Source organism: Rhincodon typus, chromosome 20 (assembly GCF_021869965.1).
Source record: "Rhincodon typus isolate 14 chromosome 20, sRhiTyp1.1, whole genome shotgun sequence".
Classification (NCBI taxonomy): Eukaryota; Metazoa; Chordata; class Chondrichthyes; order Orectolobiformes; family Rhincodontidae; genus Rhincodon; species Rhincodon typus.
Genome location: NC_063351.1, coordinates 32386658 through 32410120, shown reverse-complemented (window position 1 = coordinate 32410120; position 23463 = coordinate 32386658). Strand labels below are relative to the sequence as shown.

Below are 23463 nucleotides of genomic sequence, written 5' to 3'. Positions count from 1 at the left end.
AGTGGTCCCTCAACAGGCTGCCACCACATAGGTAAAACAGGAATATTTACACTGGGATAATGCCTTGTATGAAAAAGTGTATACTCCGCCAACGCATCTTCTGATACGCTGTCAGTTTTTCTCATTTATTCCAGATAGGACAGAACAAGGAGATCTTGGTTTATAAATTCAGCCACATACTTTTTTTTTGGGCTGTAGTCTGTTGACCCAACCCTCAATATGGTGTTCAGGAAGCAAATACACATTTCCGCCTGGACGTATGCCAACTTCCATATATTTTAGGTAAAATATAGGTGTCCAAGGCGCTTGCTTGCAACAGACATTAGACTTTTCTATATACAAGTAATAAGCTCACAGAGTCTGAGGTGTCCAATACTGAATTAGTTTGCCCAACTGGTGCTGCTGCTAGGGGGACTCAAAGAAACATCTTTGGAAGTCATTCACCCAAACATAGAACCAGGATTAGCATCACTGCTCAACCACTCCTCCCAATACCCAAACTAATTGCTATTACTTCCCTTGACTCCGATCGTCCCTACACTAAATCCTTATCTCTGCCTACCCTGGTCTCATTTCTCTCAAAGTCCTAGATTCATTTACCAGAGGTTTGCTGGAAAATTGTGGAGATCAGTCTTACTATCCTTGTTTCAGGCTTCATTGTAGTTCTTTGGAAGTAGGAACAGAAGGAGGCTGTTTTGTCTCCCTGTTCTGCCATTTGTCTCAATCCTAGTTGATCTAATAATTTAACTCCATTTTCCCTGCATTACCCTCATACCCCTGAAATATATAATATCTAGAAATCAATGGATTTCTGTTTTGTTCATACTCAGTGACCGAGACTTCACATTCTGCTGGAGCACAGACCTTCAAAGGCTAACCACCTTCTTATCTCAGTGCTAAATGGCCTAGCCCTGTTGAGCCATGATAAGAATTTTATATGCTCCATATAATACCACTTTGAATTCTTCTATATGTTAGAGGAAACAGGCCCAGGCTCCTATACCTCTGATTGAAGAGCAATCCCGCCATTCTAGAGGTCAGTCTGGTGAAGTTTGTGGCTGTCCATGTCACACTGACTGCACTAAATTGAGGTCCAAGGGATAAAATCATACCTCACCATTCTGGCACAAGGACCGAACCCTGCACTCCTCTCTGAATTCAGAAACCTTGACTTTTTTCCGGCTTGAATTTGGGTTTTTAAGTTGTAAGCCCTTCAGTGCAAGCATAACAGAATCCATCCCTGTACTTCTCTCCACTTTGAGGAGCTATACACCTACTTTTCATTTCCTCTATCCAATGACACTGGGCTGACATTCCTCAACAGCTAACATCCCTTTGACATATTCAATCCTCTTACATAATAAAATGCCCACAAAAGGCAGACAGCCAGTGGAGACAGTGCCACCTTAAAAGCATATGCCTCAATTGGAGCAGGAAATGAACTATTTTTCATTCAGGAATGTGGACTTTGCAGGAGGGGCCCCATGCCTAATCACTTGTGCGAAGGTGGTTATGAGCAACGTTTTTGATCTGCTGCAGTCAGTATGGTGTAAGTGCATTCACAATGCTGTTAGGGAGACAATTCCAGGATTTTGACCCAGCAACAGTGAAGAAACGGCAATGTATTTCCAAGTCAGGATGGTGCGTGGATTGGAAAGGAACTTGCAGCTCATAGGGATTCCATGTATCTGCTTCCCCTGTCCTTCTGGATGGTAGTGGTTGTGGTCTTGGAAGGTGCTGTCAAAGAAACCTTGGCAAATTTCTCCTGAAGAGCTTTTCTGTTCTTGCTGTAGCCCAGTGGTTACTGATTCAACATAGGACATAGAACTGTACAGCACATTACAGGCCCTTCGGCCCACGATGTTGTGCCGACCTATTATCCTACTCTAAGATCAAATTACCCTGCATACCCTACATTTTACTGTCCTCCATGTGCCTATCCAAGAGTCGCTTAAAAGTCTCTAAAGTATCTGACTCCACCACCACTGCCGGCAGTGCATTCCACATGCCCACCACTCTCTGTGTAAAGAACCTACCTCTGACATCTCCCCTATACCTTCCTCCAATTACCTTAAAATTATGCCCTCTCGTAATAGTCATTTCTGCCCTGGGAAAAAGTCTCTGGCTATCCACTCTATCTATGCCTCTCATCATCTTGTACACCTCTATCAAGTCACCTCTCATCCTACTTTGCTCCAATGAGAAAAGCCCTAGCTCCCTCAACCTTTCCTCATAAGACCTGCCCTCCAGTCCAGGCAGCCTCCTGGTAAATCTCCTCTGCACCATCTCTAAAGCTTCACATCTTTCCTATAATGAGGTGACCAGAACTGAACACAATATTCCAAGTGTGGTCTAACCAGAGTGTTATAGAGCTGCAGTTCCACAGTTCCTGCCTAACAGCATTGTAATTCCCCCTCCCTCAATTAAATACTTTCCCATACCGTCTGCTTCTATCCCTTTGCATGACTATAGCAAAGTTGAGGGAGTTGTGATCACTATCACCGAAATGCTTTCCCACTGAGAGATCTGACACCTGGCCTGGTTCGTTGCAAAGCACCAAATCCAATATGGCCTCCCCTCTAGTTGGCCTATCTACATATTGAGTCAGAAATCCTTCCTGGGCACACCTGACAAAATTTGCTCCTTCCAAACTATTTGCACTTAGGAGGTTCCAGTCGATATTAGGGAAGTTGAAGTCACCCATGACAACAACCCTATTACGTCTGCACCTTTCCAAAACCTGCCTCCCAATCTGTTCCTCGGTGTCTCCGTTTCCACTGGGGGGGGCTATACAAAATTCCCAACAAAGTGATTGCTCCTTTCCTGTTTCTGATTTCCACCCATACTGACTCAGTAAACAAACCCTCCTCCATGACCTCCCTTTCTGCAGCTGTGATACTATCCTTGATTAGCTATGCCATCCCTCCACCTCTTTTACCTCCCTCCCTATTTCTTTTGAAACATCTAAACCCCCGAATATCTAGCAACCATTCCTGCCCCTGTGATATCCAAGTCTCCGTAATGGCCACAACATCGTAGTTCCAAATACTGATCCATGCTCTAAGTTCATCACTCTTATTCCTGACACTTCTTGTGTTAAAATAGATACACTTCAACCCATCACGCTGACTGCAACTTTGCCCTATCAACTGTCTGCCCTTCCTCTCAGACTCTCTGCATGCTGTATCTGCCTGTACACCAGCTACCCCATCCTCTAATCCGTGGCTCTGGTTCCATCCCCCTGCCAAACTAGTTTAACCTTCCTGAAGAGCTCTAGCAAACCTCCAGCCCAGGATATTGGTGCCCCTCCAGTTCAGGTGCAACCCATCCTTCTTGTACAGGTCCCACCTTCCCCAGAAGGTATCACAATGATCCACATATCTGAAGCCCTCCCTCCTACACCAGCTCTGTAGCCATGTGTTCAGCTGTACTCTGTTTATTCCTAGCCTCACTAGCCTGTGGCACCAGTAGTAATCCTGAGATTACCACTCTTCTTGTCCTGCCTTTTAGCTTCCATCCTAACTCCCTTTATTCACTTTTCAGGCCCTCCTCTCTTTTCCTAGTTATGTCATTGGTACTGATGTGTACAACAAATTCTGGCTGCTCACCCCCCTCCCCTTAAAAATCCTGTAGACTCAATCCAAGACATCCCTGACCCTGGCACCCGGGAGGCAACATACCATCCAGGAGTCTCGATCGGGACCACAGAATCTCCTGTCTGTTCCCTTAACCAGTGAATCTCCTATCACTATCGCTCTCCTATTCTCCCTCCCTTCCCTTTTGAGCCACAGAGCCAGGCTCAGTGCCAGGGACCTGGCCACTATGGCTTTCCCCTGGTAGGTCGCTCCCCCCAACAGTATCTAAAGCAGTATACTTATTATTGAGAGGAACAGCCACAGGGGATCCCTGAACTATCTGCTTATTCCCTTTCTCTCTCCTGACGGTCACCCAGCTACCTTTGTCCTGTACCTTGGGTGTGACCACCTCCTTACAACTCCTCTCTATCATCCCCTCAGCCTCGCGAATGATTCATATATCATCCAGCTCCAGCTCCAGTTCCCTAACATGGTCTGTGAGGAGCTGGAGTTGGGTGCACTTCTCGTAGGTGAAGTCAGCAGAGACACTCGTGGTGACTCTTACCCCCCACATCCTACAAAAGGAGCATGCAACTGCCGCAGATTCCATCCCCTCTGCTCTAAATTGCCAAAAGAGATAAAGATAAAGAAGAGAAAAAGTAAAAAAAACTACCTTACCCACCCTCCACATAAGAGTTTTTTTTTGGTTAGAGGAGGAGGATGTGTGGGAGACACTACACGCGTAGTATTTCGGGTTTAGTCACTGCCCGAATATATTAGTTCACTTACCCAGCAGTCCCCGTATCCACGTTTGCTCCTGCTGAGCCTTCGCTCTGCCTATTAACGAGGCAAGTATTTTTTACACAAACTTACCTTCCCGGCTGCCCCCTGGCTTGCACTCTCACCACTCCTTTTACGTCTACATTTTAACAGCCATTCCTGTGAAACACTGCATTCACACAATCGTTTACTCATCTCTCTGTCTCCTTGAGATTAGTTAACATCTGCCTTCATTCCTGCAAATCAACTACAGCGATAGGAAGAGGAGTTGATGATGGAAAAGAAGAAGGAACAACTGTTTCTATAGAGCAGAATGCCGTTAGTCATTGCCTATCCCCATCCAACAGTAAGACCTGAGACCTGCCTAGGCTAAGATGGAAATATCAGGCCTTTAGACCTTAAAATGGTTTGAGAGCTGCTATTGGTCATGAAAATAATAAGATCACTATTTTACATTTTGAAAAACCTTTTCCATCTTTGTCAGACAGATCCCTGGATAACCTTTCCATGTTCAGACTGGAATGAATTGATATTTGCCATAGAATTTCTGCAATTTATTCAATAATTAAAGCACATACCCATCGGAAACACAATGTGCTGCTGTTAGAACCCAACATGGATGGATCAAAGATCCTCCATGTCTTCTCTGTAACTGGATGGATGCTTGTCAAGGATGGTCTTCAGCAATAGTTCTTGCGCCATAGAATATTCCGAGCAATTGTCCATGTTCACTCCTGCCATGGTCTTGCATGCTGACAGCTTCACATTCAGATTTTTCATCAGAAAACTGTTCTTCAGAATCTGTAACACAGTAAAAAATCCAAGGTGACGCTAGTGCAAAAAACAACAATACTCTAAAGACGATTAAAACAGCAAAATATTAAGCAGCAAACATTGCAGTAAATTTCAGGAAAAGTTGATTCAAATTATTTAAGTTCATATTTTTAGCATTACTCTTCTTTGTTATTTGTACTCCTCGTTCAAATAATGAGATAATTTAGAAACAAAAACAGAAGTTGCAGGCAAAGCTCAGCAGGTCTGGCAGCATCTGTTGAGGGAAATCAGAGATAATGTTTCTGGTCCAGTGACCCTTCCTCAGAACTGATGGTAGCTAGGAAAATATTGGTTTATATACAGAAGATAGGGTGGGGGTAGGGGGAAAGGAGTAAATGATAGGTGGAGATAGAGCCCAAAGAGAGAGAAGAGCATTGACAAACAAAGGAGAGGATAACGATCTGGCTAGGAGGGTGAATAGCTGTTAATGGAGACTTAGCGGCTAACAATAGGTAGTTTACAATGTTAGACCATCTGATAAAAAGGCCTGGTGTGTGGAGTTGGGGGCTAGGACATAGGAGAGTACAGGCCCTCAAATTATTGAACTTGATATTGAGTCCGGAAGGCTGCAGGGTCCCCAAGAGGAAAATGAGGTAACAAGATGGATGAACACAGCAGGCCAGGCAGGATCAGAGGAACTGGAAAGCTGACATTTCGGGTCTGGTCTTCCAGCTTATGCTGAACTTTGCTGAAACACTGCAGCAAGCCTGCGATGGAGATGTTGGCCAGGGAACAGGGTGGTGCGTTAAAGTGGCAGGAAACTGGAAGCTCAGGGTCTTTTTTGCAGGCAGAACGTAGGTGTCCTGCGAAGTGGCCACCCAGTCTACTCTTCATTTCCTCAATGTAGAGAAGACTACATTGTGAATAGAAAGTGCAGTAGACTAAATTGTGTGAAATGCAGGTCAAGTTCTGCTTCACCTGGAAGGTATGTTTGGGCCCTTGGACACTGAGGAGGGAGGAGGTAAATGAGCATGTGTTACACCTTCAATGGTTGCAGGGGAAGGTGCCGAGGGAAGTGGGGGCATATTGTGGGTGAAGAAAGAGTGGACCAGGGTGTCCCAGAGGGAACGGTCCCTGTGGAAGATGGACGAGGGAGAGGAGGGGAATATGTGTCTGGTGGCGGCATCTCGCTGGAGGTGGCGGAACTGGCGTCTGATGATCCTCTGGATGTGGATACTGGTGGGATGGTTGGTAAGGGCAAGGGGAACCCAATCGCTGTTGAGGGAGGGAAGAGAAGGGGTGAGTGTGGAAGTGTGAGAGATAGGTCGGACACAGTTGAGAGCCCTGTCAACAGCAGTACTGGGGAATCCTTGGCTGAAGAAAAGGCGGACATTTCCGAGGCTCCCTTGTCAAAGCTGGCCTGATCAGAATATATGTGACAGAGACAGAGGAGCTGGCACAATGGAATGGAGTCTTTACGGGAAACAGTGTGCGAGGATGTATAGTCCAGGTAGCTGTGGGAGTCAGTGGGTTTGTAGTAGATATTAGCGGCCAGTCTATCCCCAAAATAGAAACAGTGATGTGGAGGAAGGGAAGGGAGGGGTCAGAGATAGATCAGGTGAAAGTGAGGGTGGGATGGAAATTGGAAGCGAAATCAATGAACTTTTTCCAATTGCGTTCAAGAGAGGGAAGCCTCATCGGTATATCAGAGAAAGAGTTGTGGATCAGGTTCGAAAAAGTACTGGAACAAGGAACGTTCCACGTATCCCACAAAGACACAGGCATAACTGGGGCCCATGCGGGTACCCATGGCCACCCCTCTGACCTGAAGAAAATGGGAGGAGTTGAGAGGTTGTTGACGGTGAGGACGAGCTCGGCCAAGCGGAGGAGGTGGCGGTGTGTGGGGACGGTTCAGGTCTTTGTTTCAGGAAGAAGCAGAGAGACCTGAGACCATCCTAGTGGGGAATGGACATGTAAAGGGATCACACGTCCATGGTAAAGAGAAGGCGGCTGGAACCTGCAAACTGGAAATTGCAAAACTGGCATAAAGCATCAGAGAAATTGTGGATGTAAATGGGCAGGGGCTGGGCCAGGGGTAAAAAGACCAGGTCAAGATAGGAAGAGAAAAGTTCTGTGGGGCAGGAGAGGCGGAAACAATGGGTCTGCCTGGGGAATTCTGTTTGTAGATTTTCGAAAGGAGGTAGAAGTGAGCTGTGTGGGCTGGGGGTCTATCAGCTTGGAGGCAGTAGGGGCGAGATCACCAGATGAAGTGAGGTCTGTGACCATAGTTGATACAATGGCTTGATATTGATCCAGGGGGAGATAGGAGGAGGTTTCACAGAGCTGGTGCTCAGCCTGTGCAATGTAGAGGTCAGTACACCAGACTACAACAGCACCACCCTTATTAGCAGGCTTAATAACAAAGTCAGGGTTGGATCTAAGTGCACAGAATGCAGCCAGTTCAGAGGGAGGCAGGTTGGATTTGGGGAGAGGAGCCGAGAAATTGAGGTGACCAATGTCATGTCAACTGTTCTCAATGAACAGGCGAGTGCAGGTAAAAGGCCAGAGGGTGGGGTCCAGGCGGACAGAGAGTGTTGTAGCTGGGCGAAAGGATCTGTGGGATGGCGAGAAGAGTCTTGTCCAAAGAAATGGTTATGGATGCGAAGACGGTGTAAGAAGAGTTCGACATCATGTTGTGCCTGAAATTCATTAAGGTGGGGATGCAAAGGGATGAATCTAGGTCATTTGCTGAGTACAAAACATTCAGCATCAGAGAGCAGAAGGTTAAGAGGGATGGTGAATACCCGGGGTTAGGGGAGAGGATGGAGTCAGAGGCAAGGGGAGGGAGAAAGGTTCCAGAAAAGCAGAAGTGTCTCTGAGTTGTTGCATCTAGTGGCCCTTGATGCCTGAAAGGAAAAGAAAAAGTTTCTTGTTAGCACAACAAATGAGCCAGAGGATGAAGTGGAACTGCGGAGTGGTGCAGCCCTGAGCCAGTGTGTTGCTGTTGGAGAGAAAGGTTGAGAGCGTGCATGTGGCGCCACATGGCACTGAGTGTGGATCTCAGGATGTGGCGAGAACAGCTCTCCATGAAATGTCGAACATCACGGAAATACCTGTGATCCTGGATGGATTCAAAGCACAATGGACGAAACTTCAGTTGGAATCCACATTGGGTAAGTCTGAGCCGGAGGCAGTCACTGAGGAATGTGATATGGCTGTGGAAACAAGTTTTAGCAAATACCTGACCAAACACCAGGAGCGACAGTGTAATTAATGTCAGTGGACAAGAATAAAGATTGGAACAGAAATCCCATTGGAAAGAGGAGCAGAATTTCTTCAAGGTGGGCATGTCTAGAAGAGATGTGGCAGTGAGTTAAATACTAAACAAAAGCCGAAACAATGGAAGATGCTGTAAATTATAAACAAAAACAGAAATTGCTGGAAAAGCTCAGCAGGTCTAACAGCATCTGTGAAAAGAATGAGATTAGTGAGATAATTCAATTTATTTTAGCAGAAAAATGGCACTGAATTAGTAGATATCGCTTCCAGAGGCAGAATTAAAAAGAGAAGGTGAGGGTTAAGTTCTGGAGATCCTACAATGGAGATAACTATACTTGATGTCTGTTCAAAATGATGCAGATAGGATCTCTGAGTTGCCTTATATTGATAAAGGGTGTGTTGTGGAGCCCATAGTTGAAAATATTACATACCTCAGACAGGGGCCCAGTTTATGAGGAGCTAGCAGAACTTAAGCCTAGCCTGTATTACTTTAAACTGGACTGCACCTTTTAAAGCGGAGGTGCACGCTGGCCAAACAGGAGCTGAAACTGCTTAAAGGAGTGTGGAAGACTGGAACTAAGTTAGAAAAATAGCTGAATAGATCAAAGGGCATGCTCCAAAGTTCTTGGGTGCCTCGTTCTATGTACTTCTCCTTCAATGGCCTCATCTAAGCCCTGTGCAGCAGAGTCATGTGCCATTTCATCCTGTAGAGAGCTGGCACCCAGATGATCATTTTCCTCTGGTCTGACTGCAGCTCACTCATGCTCGGTAACTCAGCATGTGCAGATCCTGCCGGTGCCTCAGCGCCAGTGTATTAACTGGTGGCTGCAAGGGGCTGACAAGGATTTATAGAGAAAACATCGGTGCTTTGGTACATCTGCCAGATACCTGGAAACTTCATGGATGAGTCCAGCTCCAACTAGGATCAAGGCATTGGGCAGAGTATTGGGGCCATCCTTTACTGTGTGGAATCAGTGGCCAACGCCATGAGAAGACTTGTGGATTCACCCATGATGCAGTGTCTGATGGTTGATCCCTCAGCTTCTATTCCAGCACAGTCGAAGGCATTTAGCAATTTATGCAATAGAAAGCCAGCTTGGAATCAGGTAGACTCATATTGCTGCCTTTGTGGCTGTGGATATCAGTGTTCAAAGGGGCTTACTGGGCCTCACATCAGTTTGACCATCCAACCACCAATATATTTCTGTCATATCTTTGGCATCATGCCCTTCCCCCAACATTAGGGTAGAGTGTGCAGAGGGACCAAAGCCATCACAAATTACAACAGGACTGGTCTGAACTGGTGAAAGATGTAGTAAGGTGGTTGTAGTAATGGATCAATCTGTCTGAATCCTGCTAAAAAAGTCAAACATTTTCTGTTGTGTAGTCAAATGTAAATAAGTTGCCTGACAGTCTTATATGTTGTCTGCAGTTCAAGCATATTCACTGAGAGTGAAAAACAAAATGCTGAAGTGTTCTCAGGCAACAAGACAACAGGGAAGTCAAGGGTTCTTGAGATTTGAGTGGAATTCCATTCAGACATTTTAACATGGGATTTGAGTGCCAAGCAAAACTAAATATGATGAAAGCTGCTCTTACAGTTGTTAATGCTTTTCCAAATTTGAAGAAGGGCTAACTTGAAAATAGCATAGGGAACACTATTGTATAGTGTCAGGATTGGCAGAGAGTGGAAATTAGACAAGTAAGCACATTGATTTATTGTATGGTTAATAACGGAAGGCTTCTTGGTTCATTCACCCTGACAGAAAATGCAATTTAAAAGCCTGGCACTGTAAAGGAAAAGGTTGAAGAGTATCTCATCATCAAAGCATGTTAATTCATTGAGACTGCAACAAGTCATAGTATCAATCAAACACACAGATAGGAAACTGTAACATTTCAGGCACAGGCAGTGATCAATTGGATAGGTGTGGCATTGAGCAGGGAGAACTGCCAGGCTGTAAATGCCACAAATGTGGGAGAAATTAGTATATCACAAAACTGTACCTGGATGCTTACACCAAAGGAATTTTTCAGAAAATAGTGATCATGGAGGAAAGGAATATCCAAATGAATATGCATGAATAATCTGTTAGAGTAGTAGAAGGTAGAGATAATTGGGTTGATGATATCTTGGTTGTCAGCACTTAAATCAACTCTACGTTTAACTCTAGTGAATAAACTATCACCACAACTGGGACTAAAGCAACGTAGAACATAATCATTAGATGCATCACCTACTTAATACTATCATCCATCTTGCACAAAGCAAAATGGAGAAAAGAAAATGGCTGTCACTTCAAGGAAGTATTGATGAGTACAGCTCCAACATGACATGGGACATTATGCAGTGTTTTGCGAACAATAATTGCAGTGTGGAATTCATGGACAACTCCATGAGAATATTTGAAACTTCTGGTGGTGAGCTGTGACATTAATATCACTCTTGATAAGTTAGCTTAGTTTTCATTCATTTATTGACTGAGAAAGTGGGTAAGCAGATCATCCAACTATCATAGAAAGAGCTCAATTTTCAATCCGTTAATTTTACTAAAAGTTAAAATTGAGTGGGTTTTATAACTTCACCAGCTTACTGTCCAAACAGTGGAGGTGAAAATACAACTTTTATACAATACCTAAACCCGGTAACAAGTAACATTAACGTAGGCCAGGCTGCCAGTGCTTCAGAAGGAATAGAATAATAAAAGTGATGGTTATAGTTACCTTTGAGGAGACTAGAAAAAGTGAATCTAAACATGGAGGTATGTTTTCCATTGAGACAAGTGCTTCAAATACTACATGGAAGCAGTAGAACTGTGACAATGTTACTGGATTAACAATCCAGAGGATCAGACTAATGCTCCAGACACATGAGTTGAGTCTGTCATTGCCAATTTCTTGAATTTGAATTTAATTGATATGCCTGGAATAAAGTGCTTGTCTCATTAATAATCCTGAAACTGCAGTATTGTTGTATGTACCATCTGTTTCACTAATGACCTTCAAGAAAGAAAATCTGTCATCCCACCTGCCATGGTCTATACGTGACTCAAGATAAACAGCAATATGATTGTTAACTGCTCTCTGAAATAGTGTAGCATACCACCCAGTTGTATTAAGTTGCTACAGAAAGAAAAGCATATACACAATTGGTCTTCACCACATGGACTATAGTGGTTTCAGAAGACTGCTCCCCATCTTCTCAAGGGCAATTATGATTGAGGAATTAGGATTGGCTTAGAATTTTATTTACTTCAAATCCAAGTCCTTATATAAAGCAATCATACAAAGATGTCAGTTAACAGTTGAAGAAATTACACATAAAATTGCCAATGCATGAGTTTTCTCCATTCTTGATGCCAAGTCACAGAATCTCAGAATTGATATGGTGCAGAAGGAGGCCATTTGGTCCATTGTGTCTTTCTGCCCTCCAAATGAACATTATGGTTTAGTGCCATTCTCCTGCCTTTTCCCTGTGACCCTGCACATTGTTCTAATCCAAATAATCCTCTCGTGAATGTCTTGAATGAGAACTTACCTCCACCAGGCAGTGCATTCTAGGCCCTAATTACTTGCTGTGAATTCTTTTTGATATCACACTGTTTATTTTGTAAATTCATATATAGCTATGTCCTCTTGTTCTTTTTATTAGTAGGAACAATTTTTCCCTGTCCACTCCACCCAGATCCCTTAGTATTTTGAAAATTTCAGTGAAACCTCCCCTTAGTCTTCTCCTCTCTTTAACAGAATCATTCTGGTAGCCCTCTTCTGCACTCTCTCCCATAAATTTACATTCTTCCTAAAGTGCCATGCCCAAAACTGCACTCCTGCTGAGGTCTAACTAGTGTTTTATACAGATTCAGAATAACTGCCCTGCTCTTATATTCTCTGCCTGTATTAATAAACCCTAGCATACTGTATGCGTTACTAACTGCACTCTCCACCTATTTAGCTATCTTCAATGACTTATGCACACATGCACCCAGGGTCTCTCTGCTCTGCATACCCTTCGGGGTAGCACCTCCTTTTTTACTGTCTCTACAAGTTGTTTCTGCCAAAATGCATCACTTCACACTTCACTGCAATGAATTTCATCTGCTATCTATCTTCCCACTCTGCCAACCTAAACATGTCCTTTTGAAGTTCTACATTGTCTCTCCCACAGTTTATGGTGTTTGTAGGTATTGCATTGACTGCAAACTTTGAAATTGTCCTCTGTACACACTGCCAGAGGAAATGGTGGAGGCTGATACACAAACATTTAAAAGGCATCTGGATGGATACATGAATAGGAAGGGTTTAGCGGGACATGGGCAAAATTCTGGCACATGGGACTAGATCACTTTAGGATATCTGGTCGACATGGATGTGTTGGGCTGAGGGGTCTGTTTCCATGCTATATAACTCTATGTCTCTATGACAAGGTCTGGATCATTAATATATGTTAGTAAAAACAAGGATACGAGTAACAACTCTGGGGTACTGCATCATATACCTACTTCCAGCTTGAAATGTATCCATTGAGCATTATCCTCTGTTTTCTAACAATCAGCCAATTTTGTATCCGCATTTTGTTACTGCCCTTTTTATTCAATGCCCTCTAACTTTTCTGACAAGACCATTGTGCAGCTCTATGTCAAAAACCTTTTGGAATACAATGTACACCACGTCAACAGTGTTACTGTCGTCAACTTTTTCACTTACCTCCTAATAAACAAAAACAAAACAAAGAACTGCGGGTGCCAGAAGTCTGAAACAAAAATAGAAATTGCTGAAGGGTCACTGGATCTTACTCTACTTTCTCTCCACAGAAGCTGCCAGAACTGCTGAGTTGCTCCAGCAATATCTGTTTTTGTTACCTCCTAATAAACCTCCAACAAGTTAATCGAGCCTGATTTCCTCTTAAGAAATTTTGTGCTTGCTCTCCTCAATATGCCCACATTGTCCATGTGAGTATTAATTCCATTCTAAATTATGGTTTGTAGAAGTTTCTCTACCACTGAAGTTAAGCTGGTTTGTCTATAGTTGCCACATCAATGAAAGCAGTAGGCTAACTAGGTTTAATAACCTAATTTGAACAACGGAAAAACTTACTTCTGCCATTTGGAACCTCATCATTGTATCAAATATAATGAGTGAAAAGTCTAGGACATTGTTAGACAAATAAACAGTGTTTGTGCTGCAGATGGGGCAGAAGTTGGCAACCAGTGTGAGACTCTAAACAAACCTGCCCTGTGGGGCAGTGGGCAATGTGTTGTGGATGGGTTCAATTAGCATAGAGTGGGACTTCCACCACCATGTGAAATTGCTTGCCCTCCAGCATTCCTGGAAGCACACAAACTCCAACGTGGGTGCTGTTGATACTGCACCCAAGTCACAAGGTGATGGTCCCATGAAGCCTCAGACCCAGGTGAGTAATGGCACAGGGTGGGGTAGAGAGGGGCCTGTTGCCGGTGAAGGGGTGGACTTTAAATTCCATGCAGTGTGGAAGGAAGGGGAGGAGGAACACTATCTCTGGGGAGGTAGCCCCAGTGCACACAGGGCACCCTTTGAAGGTGGTGTGCCCTCCCCTTACTGAACATTTACACAATTGTAAAATAAAAGGAGAGCCCACTCCATGGACAACAAAACACTGTTATTGTGTAGGCCGGGTAGCATTGGTGTCACTTTACCTTTAACAAGTTCAATTGACTCTTAAACATTTATATGAATGCAGATTTTGGCACCCACCCATCCTCTGTATTACAGGAGTGAGCTCGAAAGCGGGTGGGAAGGTGGTGGTCTAGCTCCCCTTGGTAATTAACACGTCCCTCTACCAGAAACACACCCACAAGAGGCATGTAATATCCAACCCAAGATGTTTACAACAGAAATGTGGCAGTAAAAGCACAGTCATAAGGGCAGCTAAAGTTTTAAAAGTGACACATTTGTGTCAAAAGCCCACAAAAAGTCTTAAAGAAGATACTAAGCAAGAAAGTTAAATACCCCCACTACTTGTTTTCCGTCTTTCAGCTGGCTAGCAATCCATTCTGCCACCAGTCTCCTGACTGTACATTCTCTTTTTTTATTCATTAGTTGACTATGGGGCACCTTATTGAAGACCTTTTGAAATCTCGATAAATTACATCTACCGCATTACCACTCTCTACTTTCTCAGTTACCTCCTCAAAAAGTTCAGTAAAGCTGGTCAAGCAAGGTTTCTTTTGCTGAGCATAGTGACTATAATTTATTTTAATACCTCTCTGTTCTATTCTCTATTTTAGTAGGAATTGTATTTTCCTACCATTGATGTTAAGGTGATGGATTTATAAGTCCCTTGGTATTTCGTGTCTCGCTTTTTTGATACAAGAATTACATTGATTATCCTGTAGCTGTCTAGCATTGCACCTTTTTCTCGTTAATTAGTGATGCCTCTGCAACTCTTTTGAAGTTCCTTTTGGAATACATGGATGCAACCCATCCTGAGCAGGGCTTTATCCTCTTTGAATTTGTTTAGTATGCTCAGTCCATTCAGTTTTTTTTATCTGCACTTACCTCATTATCTCATCAGTCATACATCATGTCCCATCTCTCTGACAAATATTGAAGCAATGCAATCATTTACTATGTCTGTTATCCTTGTTCAATACCTGTGAAGCTATCTGCTCTATATCTGAATGGTCCTATTCCCATCATAACCTTCCAATTTTACTGATGCACCTGTACATAGTTTATCATTTTGATTTACATTCCTTGACAATTTTATTTTGTTGCTCCTTTTTGCTATCGAATTATTTTTAAAAACTTTTCTCCTAATCTCTTCAGATTCTACCCTATCACGCACTCCTCAGATGTTTATGTATTTAATGTCTGTCTTTTTCCTAACTATGAATTGTTGCCTTATGTGCACATCCACCCATTGAATCTCAGTGTTTTGTTTATTCTTTCCTTTTTGAAGAGTATAATTTTCCTGTACTCTGTTGGAAAACTTTTTAAACAGCTCCCATTGTTCTTTTACATTGATCTTTGTCAATATTGTTGTCCATCTTATTTTCTGCAAGTTCTATTTCCAGTTTTCCCGGCCCTTCAAAATCTGTTTTATTCTCCAATCTATTAATGCGTTTTTGTCACATTTATGCCCGTTTCTATCACAATGTTAAGGTGGCTTATATTGTAAACAATTTCGCATTTATCTCGCTTACCTGTTTTCATTCATATCTCATTATTGTATCCAATAGTGAATCTTCTAATCTGTTTTATTTAATTAACAACAGGGTAGCTGAAATCTTCCATGGCTGTTACTCTATTCTCTAATTTTCTACATATATCTCCCACCGCCTTGCTGCCACAATTAGGTGCTCTATAGATTACATTTTTAATGTGATTGATCTTTAATTATTGCTTATCTCTGTTCATATTCAACATTGAATATGATTGCTCTAGTCTCAGCTTCATCCTGAAATTGTTCTGGACTCCTACAATGCAGTGAAAGGTACATACTGTTTGAGCAACAGGGAACAGCACAAAAGTCGAAGCGTGGATTTCCGGTTGCATCCTGAAAATAGCACCAAGGTTGGTTGTCATCATCGAAATTCCTGAGTGGGAATAAAATTAAAGAATACTTTTAATTTGGTGAATATTTGTGGCATTACTATAGCAGTGCTCTAAATATTACAGAACGCATTTAAATAGTTTTATGGCATGATACAATTACAGTTTTAATGAAATGACTGATTAATGTTACAGTTGAGTCCATGTGTCAGCATTGTTGAGTTTTGTTTTGGTGACCTAACTAGCTTTTCATACTTGGGCAAGATGTCCACTTTATATGTGCTATGCACGCCCGAACTGCATATAACAATGACACTGAAGCAATGATTGCTTGATTGAAACTGTAACTGCAGGCTGTTTTTCTCTACAGTAGAGTTACAATTAGAAACAATACAATTCAAACTGTTTCACTGACAGCTGATCAACTTTTGCTATGAACTATCAACTATGGACAGTGAAGAAGATTACAAAAAATATCTTGATAACTGGGTCAATTTGTGACTGTTATGAACTTTATGCTTAGTGCTCTAGTTGTCCTGCAGTAGGATAAGGAGGACTTGAAAGAAGGGGAACACACATTTGGCCCATTGAGTGTGCTTCACTATATGATCATGGCTAATATGTTTGTCAACTCCATTCTCCTGCCTTCTCCCTATAACCTTTGATCCCCTTACTAATCAAATGCCTATCCATCTCTGTTTTAAATATTCTCAGAGACTTGGCCTCCACAGCCTTCTGTGGCAATGCATTCTACAGATTCACCACCCCCTGGCTGAAGAAATCCTCGTCTCAGTTCCAAATGGTCGCCCCTTCGCTCTGAGGAATATCTTCTCCATGTCCACTCAATCCAGGCCTCTCAGTATTCTGTAAATTTCAGTGAAATCCCCCCCTCATCGTACAGTCATACAGCACGGAGACAGACCCTTTGGCCTAACTCATCTTTGCCAATCAGGTTTCTTAAACTGAACTGGACCCATTTGCCTGCATTTGGCCCATATCCCTTTAAACATTCCCTATCTATGTACCTGTCCAGATGTCTTTTAAATGTTGTAATTGTACTCGCTTCTACTGCTTCCTCTGGCGGCTCATTCCATATAGGCACCACCCTCTGTGTGAAAAAGTTGCCCCTCGGGTCTCTTTTAAATCTTTACCCTCTCACCTTAAACCTATGCCTGCTAGTTTTGAACTCTCCTACCCTAGGGAGAAAACCTTCACTTTTCACCTTATCTATGCCCCTCATGATTTTATAAACCTCTATAAGGTCTCCCATCAGCCTCCTACTCCAAGGGAAAAGTGTCCCAGCCTATCCAACCTCTCCATTTAACTCAAACCTTCCAGTCTTGGTAAAAATCCTGTAAATCTCTTTTGCACCCTTTCCAATTTAATAACAGCCTTCCTATAGCATGACAATGCAGAATTGTATGCAGTACTCTAAACTACATCCTTCTAAACTCCATTAATACAGACCCAGAGTCTTCAACCACTTCTTATATGACAAGCCCTTCATCCCCAGGATCATTTTTGTAACCTTCCTCTGAAACCCCTCCAAGGCCAACACATCCTTCCTTCGATACGAGGCTCAAAATTGCTCACAATATCCTGAATGTACTCTGACTAGAGCCTTATACAGCCTCTGCAGCACATCCCTGCTCTTATATTCTAGCTCTCTCACAATGAATGCTAATATTGCATTTGCCTTTTTGACTGCCTTCTGAACCTGTATGTTAACCTTAAGAGAATCCTGAACTAGGACTCCTGAGTCCCTCTGTGCTCTTTTGTAACAGCTTGTTACTCTGAACTTATCACTCCATGGATCTTTACCAAGGTAAGGTGGTATCAATGAACAATTATTAAGCATCTATTTAGAGTATGTGTTGTCACCTTCTAATGATTTACTATCATCCTAAATGCCCCAACTACTGCATCTACAAGGTAAAAACAAGACTGCAGAAGTCACTATAGAGCCTAATTCCAAAGTTATGCACGCATACCGATAGGCCTATTGCATACTTTAAATTACAAAACTAAACCATTCTAAAACATTGTTGTGTCTTTGACTAAAAGCATGTGTGAGCCTAAGTTTATATTAGCTTGAAACACACAACAACAATGAAACCATTAACCAGAGTCAGAGTCAAAGCCATACAACATGGAAACAGACCCTTCGGTCCAGCCAGTCCACGTTGACAATGTTCCCAAACCAAACTAGGCCCACTTGCCTGAGTTTGGCTCGTGTCCCTCTAAACCTTTCCTATTCATGTACTTATCCAAATGTCTTTTGAAATGTTGCAACTGTACCTGCATCTGCCACTTCCTCTGGTAGTTCATTCCACATATGAACTCTAAGTAAAACGTTGTCCCTCATGTCCTTTTTAAGCCTTTCTCCTCTTATCTTAAAAATATGTCCCCTAGTTTTGAACCCCCCACCCTATGGAAAAGACCCTTACTATTCACCTTATCTATGCCCCTCATGAATTTATAAATCTGTCTACAAGGTCACCTTTCAATCACCTACGCTCCAGTGAAAAAAGTGCCAGCCTATCTTTAAAATGCAAACCTTCCTTTCCCGGCAACATCCTGGTAAATCTTTTCTGAGCCCTCTCCAATTTAGTAATATCCTTCCTATAGCAGGGTGACCTGTACTGTACACATTACTCCAGAAGAAGCCTCATCAATGCCCCGTTCAACCTCAACATGTTAACCAAACTCCTATATCTTGTTGTATCTTAATGGGATGGTGGATCTACCTACAGTGCATACATACAGAGCATTGAAGGTGGCAGGAAAAGTGGAGAGAGCATTTAATAAAGCTACAGTGTCATCAGTTTTATTAATGGGGAACTGAGTGCAAGAGGAAAGAGGTTGGGTTGAACCTGTATAAGACACTTGTTCAAACTCAGTTAGAGAAAATGTGTACAGTAGGTGCCACTTTATAGGAAAGATGTGGATGCATTGGAGAGAATGCAGAAGTGATTTACGAGAATGGTTCCAGGAATGAGAAACTTCGGTTAGGAACGTTTGGAACTGTTCTCCTTGGAGAGAAGAAAGCTGAAAAGAGATTTAACAGAGATGTTCAAAGCCTTGAGCGGGCTGGGTATAGTAGATATGAAGAAGCTGTTTGTGTTTGTAAAAGGAACATGAACAATAAGTGATAGATTTAAAGAGATGCACAAGACAAGTAATTGTGATGTGAGAAAAAAAATATTCACTCAGCGAGTAGTTAGGGTATAGTATGCACAGCCTGGAACTGTGTGAATCGAGGCATCCAACGGGATATCGGATGAATATTTGGATAGAAATAGTGTGCAAGGGCATAGGAAAAAAAAGCAGGAGATTGGCATGAGATAATGACGCTCATTTAATGAGCTGGTGCAGGCACGATGGGCTGAATGGCCTCTTTCAGCCACTGTGTTTCTGTGATTCTTTGACATGTACTGCAGCAGTTCAAGAAGGCAGCTCACCACCACTTTCTCAAAGGCAACTATGGATGGTGAATAAACGCTGGCCCATTTATTCAGCTGATCAAAGCTGCTTTCAAATATTTGTAAAGTGCAATATCTGCATGAACAACTTTAGTGCACTACAATTTTATTCAAAACTCATATAACCTATGAGCCAATTACATCTTATCACTTCTCTATTTCTTGGTGGTGAGATGTTGCACATAATTCCTTACGGTTGGCTTTGTATTTCTCCCAGACAATGAGTGAGTGAAAAGAGTGTGATAGACTACTCATGGTTATTTTCCCCACTGAAATTATTTGCTTTGGAAGATCCTGTAGATCTGGAGATTTATATCTTACAGATCAGACAACACATATCATGGCACCAGTCAATTCAACAGTCTCAGTACACTCTGTGCTTTAAAGCCTGCAGCTACGTTTGATGACACGGCTTTGCATTTGTACTCTTGTACTTGCAGCTGAAAGATGTTGGGCCAATTATTCCTCTTTCTTCTGGTTGAAATTGTGGAACCAATAGGAAAATCTGGGATATGACATTATCTTGCAGGCTTCCTGTTGCACTTATTGGAAATCTAGGCATGCACTGCAATTAATTGTCCAAAGATTGGCACAACACGATTTCCAGTCGCTGCTATTGGGAAGAGGCAGGGAGAACTCCCTACTGACAAGAGGAAAGCCTGAAAATCAAATCTGTGGCCTTTTCTCTTCTGTTACAACTCAGTTCAAAATTGTAAGTAATTTGACTGGCAAACAAGGCTGCCTATGCCTGCTGCACTCCATCCCTACACAGGAGTGCTGAGCTAGACAGGACTGCCATGTGCCATTTAAACGCTTTAATTCATTGCCTAATGCTGTTGGATGCCCTGGAATTTAACCCTTACAGTACATACTATAACGTTCTGGGAAAGTTAGTAAAATCCCATATTTCACAAACAGTGCTTAATTCGCCCTTATTAAAATAGAAATAACATTTCTATCGTTACATGTCAGATTATGTATGGAATTAATGTTCATTATTGTCAAAAACTTAAGGGGATATTTGAAGTAGATTATTGAGTCCAGCTTGCATAAAATTACACGTCCCACCTTGGTGAATGAGGAGGCTTTAGCTGTATATGAGATTAGGAAAGAGACCAGGATGAATAGTTTATTACAACTGGGAACGTGTGGAATTCAGTATCCTGGAGTGTGGGGGATGCTGGGACATTGAGTAAGTTAAAGAAGGAGATAGACAGTTTTAATTAGCTATGGCTTGAAGGGTTATGGAGTGGGGGCAGGAAAGTGGAGTTGAGGCCAAGATGAGATCAGCCATGATTGTATTGAATGGTGGAGCAGGAGAGAGGCTGAATTGTCCACTCCTGTTCCTAGTTCTTATGTTCTTATGATGAAATTAGTATATTGCGCTACACCCCAAAAACGTTATTCATGGTTTTGTCTTAATTCATTCATATTTTAAGAACATCTGACATTGTAACAGTCAGTAGAGTTGTGATAAAAGGACACCTTATGAAACCAATACAAACACTTTTACACTTTGTGGATAATAAACTGTCAAGGGGGGCTAACCCTTCAGGAGGTTTAAGAATACATATCATTATGATTTTCTTTTCATCTGTAAGGAGATGGTCAAGATTTTCCTGGCTCTGCAATTGGTTGTCAATTACTTTCCACCAAAACTTTTCAATGTGAAGGAGGGAGAGTTAAGGGGCTGGTGGGGTATAGGAGGAGAAAGTCTGGGCTGTGAAGTGTGGGTGAAATGGTATCTGATGATCTGTGGTGACTACTCTGATGGCCATTATTGGGTGAACTTAGCTTGATGCCTAATGAGCATGAGGAAGTGCCTTACACAGTTTTGCTGCAAAACAAGTGACAATAGGGAAATATTATTAGGAGCCAAAGAATTAGGCTTTTAATGAAGGGTCAGAGTGTGAATGATATTGAATGCAAAGTTATGCTGTTGCATTTTTACCACACTGAATGTTTGTTTACATGCCTGAATACTCTGCATTGTAACTGAGAATAAATGGTCACCATGGAAATTACCAACAATTCAATAGAAAAATAATAACTTGCAATTCAATAAAACTCTGCAAAAGCAGGAAGATGTGAGTGCCACTTTGATTACAATGGAAGTAGAGTTAGTGAGGGAGTTAGGAAGACAGGAGGAGGTGCTCCTTTTTTTTGCTTTTCCAAATGCCTCACCCTGTTGGAACTAATCATACTCTGTCACAAGGGAAGAAGCTACATGATTGGAGAGTCTCTGAAAAGTGGTTGATGTCTATTTTATGCCAAAATTTTAAAACAATATAGGTTCTGGTGTTAAGATCAATAATATATAATTTTGAAAGGAAAATAAAGAGCTGAATAAAACAATTAAGCAATTAATTAAAACACACTAAGGATTGCAGGCCAGGTAATGTGTCCTGTTTGTCAGTGAGATCTAGAGCGATCATGTCTGCAGTGTTTGTGGCTCAACCCAGTTTGATTCAGAGTCTCTGAACTGGACGCCAAGCTGTGCATGGAAGAGAATTAGTACCTGGGTATTTTGTATAAGGGTCAGTCACACTTGTGAGGATTGAGTCTTCTTTGGTCAGGGTTCAGGGGTAGGGGAATGTGGCTGCAGCTGACACAATTAAGGAGACTCAGAGGACAGGACTGCTGGAGCCTTTGAACTGATACAACAGGATTGAGGTCCCTTCAGTTTGTTTGGTCTGGAATGGGAGCAGCAGGGTCAATGTGCTGTAACACTGCCGCTTAGAAAGTCAATTAAATGGGGTGAGCAGAAAAGGAATGTTGTGGGAATGAATATAGGGGTAGGTACAGTGAAGGGGATCGACACTGTTCTGTTGCAAATTTCTTCAGCCTAGAAGACTGTTGTTTGCCTGGTGCCAGGGTTTGGGACATCAGCCCAGAATTGGGGAGGAACTTACAGTAGGAGGGGGACGGGTCCAATCAACATGGTCTGTTTCGGTACCTGGACATTGCTGAACAAGGGAAGAGCTTCTGTACAGTCGTATTGTGGAGCTAAGCTCCAAGTTAAGAAGCAGAACTCAAAGGTAATAATATGGATTGCTATACTCAAGGTTTGGTTTCTTGACTGAATACCTAGCCCCTTAAAGTGACAATGCAGAACTTATTTTGGATTATCTGAGTGACATGTATATCTGAACAGGGCAAATAGGATTAGAGAAATAAATGAAGTCAGGTTGAGTAGGACACTGACAGCATCATTTTAAATGAGGTGAAGCATTTGGAGGTTGAAGCAGAGTGGCCACCTAGGAAGATGTAAGTGAATAGCATTGTATTGATCTTCAATGGACATATGTCTGTTTTCCTTATAAATCCTGCACCAAATGTAGATAAAGTTTCAATGTATAAGCACTGAAAAGCAATGTACTTTCTCATCTAGCTCTCATCATACAACACAAGTGACTGCTAGTTTACCAGCAGTGGTTATGCTTTTCAACACCCTGTGCATCATCATTTTGTAGCTGAAGAATCAAATTTGGTGACAGAAGTAAGTGAGAATTCCAGTATAGACAACTCTGTCCTGTTCTGGTTTGACTCACGAGACCTTGGTGTGTCGTACCCTTTCCTGTGTAACAGTCATCCATTCCTGCATAAAATACATGATACATAGTTCACGTTTTACTGAAATGTTAGATAAACACAGAATTTTCTCAATGTCCTTTACCGATATCTTATTTTTGTAAGAAAGGGATTTTTGGCATCATTGCATTTCATAAATGTAGTGAGCAGAAAAGGCCCCAGGAAACTTCAACACAAACGTACACTATCTGTAAAGACTGAATTCTTTGCGAAAGCAATTAGGGCAGAAAAGAAGACTTCACTTGATCTCCTTGAATTTCAGTCATCCAAAGTAATTCAGTCATCGGAAGGAGCTCTTTCTCGATTTGTAACCAGTCATAAGTCAACTTTGTAGCTGGGGAACAATGACAGGGTTGTAGTTGACAAAGAGCTATGAATTCTCCACATGAATATTTGCAAACATTTCTAGAAGATGTGAAAATGGGAAGGACAGGCTCGTTGGTGTTTCTAGG

General features: G+C 42.3%; 1 pseudogene; it reads right to left on the bottom strand.

Annotated features, from left to right (window-relative positions):
* Positions 1 to 23463, bottom strand: part of LOC125485618 — a 61713-nt pseudogene that overhangs the window by 15999 nt on the left and 22251 nt on the right.